The following is a 4,905-nucleotide window of genomic DNA, read 5'->3' on the forward strand; positions in this document are numbered from 1 at the left end:
CCCTAACTACTCAGAACTCAATGGAACTGTGTCAGTTTACACCAGTTCAGGACATAGCTGGGAGCTTTTATTATTTGCCTCTGGCTGCTTTCTAGTGACCAACATCAAACAGCCAGGGCAGCCAGAGCTGTGGCTCCCTGTGGTGGCTGCATCCCAAGAGCTGCTGATGAAATGCAGGAGAAAAACATCTCTGCTCTCCAAGAGCTGTTTATGTGGCGTTATTGAAGGAACAGGCTATTCCAGGCCAGCTGGGGCTCTGGTGCCACTGGGCTCTGAGCTATTGTAGGTCACATGTCTGTTCTTCAGATACATATTTTATTCTGCAGTCTCCTTGGGATACCACTTGTCATTCAGCCCTGACTTGTTTCTGCCCAAGAGTCCTTTCAGGATTGCTGCCATCATGTGAGATTCAGGGTGGGCCATTTCGTCCTCTGGGATGTTAGGTTTGGTTAGAGCTGATTATCAGGATGGTTTCTTCCCAAGGTGAAATCAGAGCTGGGCTTACAGCCCTGGAGACCAGATTCAAGTATTTAACCCCAGGGCAAGTACATCCAGGGCTGTGATCATAGCTGAATCCCACACAACCCAGGATCAGCTCTAGAGATGGGTTTCTAGAGAGGCTTTCAATCCCCCATCCTTTTTAGTCCTTCACCTCTCAACCAAGCCTGCCCCAGGAGGGGAGAAGGGAGTGGTCATCTGTGGAGTGGGTCCCTGTCTGTTGGGAACCGCAGAGACCCAGCCTCTGAGGGAATATGGTGACGGGGCAGGGAAACAGCTGCTGGATAACACAGTGGTGGGGGCATTATGGAGAGATATAGAGACAGACAATGACTGAGAGTCCTGGCAGTGGACTAGCAAATGCTTCTCAGACTGGGAAACATTTCACAAAGACCAACACTGTAAGTTTGCTATATCAGTGAATATGTTTGGGGTTTAATATATTGGAGGAAATGCAATGATAGAAATATGAATTACATTGAAACTGTAAGTCTTTTACAATCATTTAAGAAAACATCAAGAGCTCATTTTTTCTTAACAATTTTTTTTTTATATAGAAATTGTGGAAACCAAAACATATTTTAGTTTTGTGCATCAAGAGCCAAACATTTGCTGTTAAAAACTGCTGAAATCAGGGGGAAAATCATTGAATTTTTTGAATTCTGGGGAAAAATCACTAATTTTTTTTAAAAAAATTTGATTTTGCAAATACATATGTTGTATTTTAAGGTATAGCAAAAACTTTGCAGAAAAATGTTTTCAAATGAAAATACAGATTTCCTTTGGAATAATTTAAAGAGATTGGTATCTTAGATTGAAAACAAACAGATTGGAAAGAGATTGAAAATTTAGCCCGGACTGGAAATCTTTAATTAAGCGAGCATGCTAACATTAATATTTTCCACTAACACCACTATTACAAACACATTCACTCTATTGGAATCAGGTTTAATTGCTGTTTCATACAGTCAGTTGCAAGATGGTAAAACTAAGTAAAGAGCAAAATTGATACCCACAGAATATGCGTTATACATGTAGGTACCTTTAGACTTCGGCAGAGACAGCTAAAGCACCCAACTAAAGCCACTCCGCTCAGCAGACAATAGTTGACTTTTCATAGAAATTGTGAAAACCAAAACTTTTTTTCTTTTTGGTCATTGAGAACCAGACAATTTCAGGTAAACTGCTTAAAACCAAAACATTGTCACTGAATTTAACAAAGAAAATGTTTTGATTTTTCCAGTACATAGGTTGTTTTTCAAGAATAGCAGAGACTTCCTTGGAAAATCCAGTTTTCCTTTGAAATAATTTAAACTGAAAATGTCTGAATACCCCAGATTGGATTTGTAGATTTCAACGGGGGTAGGAACACTGATATAGTCCAATAATTGTACAATTTGAACGCAGTCACTCTATTGCAACTTTGTTTATTTCTGTTTCAAATGGACACTTGTTGAATGGTAAAACTGAGTAAGCAGCAAAGTTGGCAGGAAACATCATCGGTATTAAACATACTAGCGCCTTAGATACAGAACAGTGAATTGAAGTCCCCAGGCAAAGCCTGTCTCTCTTATCCCTGCCCAAGCACATGGAGCATGTCAATGGGATTAGAACTGAGATATTCTGCTCTAGCGCCGTATCCTGTGCCCTACAGTGCTGCCCGCTAAAAAGAAAGGTTGTAAATGGGGGCAGTGAACATACATATAATAAGACACTCCTCATCCCCCACAGAACTCACAGTCCAAGAAGACAAGGCAGAGAATGGATGGAGGGGAAACAGAGGCACAGGGAGGGGAAGTGACTGTCCCATTGTCAAAGAGCAGTTCAGTGGCAGAGCCAAGAACAGAACGCAAGTCTCCTGATGGCCAGTCACCCGCACACCCAGAAAGTGACATTGGCAAATGACACAGCAGAGAGGTAGCGTAGCGATGCTGCTAGCCCATCGGTACATAGAGATGGAAATGCAGTCAGGATTTAGTGTCATAAATCAATACATTTTAAAGCAGCTGGCCATCTACGTGGTGTTGCAGTGAAATCGTTACAGGCGAGCTGTCATACACAATGCCAAGTCCATCTCATATTTCCATGAAAAGAGGATATCAGGCAGCGTTTTCATTTTAGCATTTTAGTCCAGAGCCTGCTCTTCGTAGCAATAGGGGATCCCTCTTGCCTAGAATTGTTGCACTGGAATTGTACTTTGCTCCATCCTTCACACAGCATTTTATTAAACTACATCATGAGCCAGATCTTCAGATGGTGCAAACTGATGAAGCTCCATTGACTTTAAGGGAGCTGCGCCAATTTACATTCATATGATAAGTCACCACTCGTAGTTAATAGCAGTGACGAATGCTGTGCATTGTTGACACTCACATAACATTGTTGCAGGGCCACTCCCACTGTCTCTGTAATTCCCCACTGTCTTTGTCCTTCCCTCCGCAGCCATCACACAATGAACTGAGAAAGAAAATGTCCAACCGAACCACCCTGACCGAGTTCCTTCTTCTGGGATTCTCTGACATTCGGGAGCTGCAGATTTTTCACTTTGTGGTGTTCCTGCTGATTTACCTGGCAGCCCTGATGGGGAATCTTCTCATCATCACAGCCGTAGCCCTCAACCCCCATTTTCAAACCCCCATGTACTTCTTCCTGTTGAATCTGTCTATCCTAGACTTTGGCTCCATCTCCGTTACTATCCCCAAATCCATGGCCAACTCCCTCATGAAAACCAGGGTGATTTCTTATCCTGGATGTGTTGCCCAAGTCTTTCTCTTTTTCCTCTTCGCTGCAAATGATCTTGCCTTACTCACCATCATGGCATACGACGATATGTTGCCATCTGCCAACCACTGCACTATGAGAGAGTGATGAACAGGAGAGCTTGTGTCCAAATGGCAGCCAGTGCCTGGATTACTTGTATTGTCTACTCTGCAGTGCACACTGGCAATACCTTCAGGTTACCCTTCTGCCAGTCCAATGTCATCAACCAGTTCTTCAGTGAAATCCCCCAACTACTCAAGCTCACCTTCTCTGACTCATACCTAAGTGAAGTTTGGGCTCTTGCCTTATGTGTGTTTTTAGGATTAAACTGCTTTGTTTTTATAATTGTGTCTTATGTTCAGATTTTCAAAACTGTGCTGAGAATCCCTTCTGAGCATGGCCGGCATAAAGCCTTCTCCACCTGCCTGCCTCACCTCACTGTGCTCTCTTTGTTGATTTTCACTGTCATCTTTGCCTACCTGAAACCCACCTCCAGCTCAGCATCAGGTCTGGGCCTTGTGGTGGGTGTTCTCTATTCCCTGGTGCCTCCAGTGATGAATCCGATCATCTACAGCATGAGGAACAAGGAGATGAAAGCTGCGTTGAAGAAACTGATTGTGTGGCGGTTATTCACCAAGAATTAAAATCTCCATCGCTGCAACTTGAATGTGATTTCATTCTGAGTTTCTTTGTAGATATAATCAACAGATGACAAAATTGTCTCTTTGAGAACATAGGGTGTAATCTGTTTATGAAATCACAAAATCTGGACTAGCTTCACTGAAGTCATATGAGTTAGTATAAGATTACACCAGTGTACATAAGATTAGAATCTATCTACGTAGGCACCTATCTATCTATCATAGGGATTTATAGGGCTCCTGTAGCCTGGGGTATGAGAGGTTTGGCTTAAGTGTTTGCTTGTTTCTTTTTCATTTTGTTTGATTTTGTTGATTCATTCATTGACTTGTTTCTTTGTTTCAGGTGGCTTTTTTGGGGGGAGGGATGAGCTTGGGAGGGTGGAGTATGTCTGACTAAATGGTGATATCCATTTGTTTTGTCATGTATTCAAGCTGTCAATGTCAGAATCACCTTGATGGGGTTTTCTGAGATACTTGAAGTTTTGCTTTCCCCATTGAGGAAGAATTGAAAAAACGTTTCTGCCGGTGTCTGTTCAAGTGATGATTTTAAAGCTGTTGGGGTTTTTTTGTGTCGTGTATGATGTGTTAGGGCACCTAGAGCCGTATATAACTGTATGCTTTATTGTTAATTATTTACATTTATTAAAATAAATAAATACTGTATTGTTCTTCCTATGGTGGAAAGGTATTTGGAAGAGAAAGGTATTAAAACGGTTCCTAAAGACAAACTAAGTCTAAAAAATAAGGTCAAATTTTGATTCCACTAAACTACTGCAGTGATCCATCTGGAAGTGCTCATGTTTTCTCTTATGTTATGCTTTGTTCCTATTGTGGTAAATAAATCACACTTTGCCTGGTGAAGACGTTTAGTCACTCAACTTTCTACTGGTCACAGCTCCTGTGGGAAGAACTGCAAGTACCAAACACAAGCCTGGTCTACACTAGGCGTTTAAATCAGTTTTAGGAGCATAAAACCGATTTAACGCCACAACCGTCCACACTAGGA

At 41.9% G+C, this 4,905-nt stretch overlaps 1 pseudogene; it reads left to right on the forward strand.

Moving 5' to 3' along the window:
* Positions 1-2,948: 2,948 nt before the first annotated feature.
* On the forward strand, positions 2,949-3,902 carry LOC120380244 (annotated as a pseudogene).
* The last annotated feature ends 1,003 nt before the right edge of the window (positions 3,903-4,905 follow it).

The sequence above is a fragment of the Mauremys reevesii genome, linkage group 13, assembly GCF_016161935.1.
Source record: "Mauremys reevesii isolate NIE-2019 linkage group 13, ASM1616193v1, whole genome shotgun sequence".
Classification (NCBI taxonomy): Eukaryota; Metazoa; Chordata; order Testudines; family Geoemydidae; genus Mauremys; species Mauremys reevesii.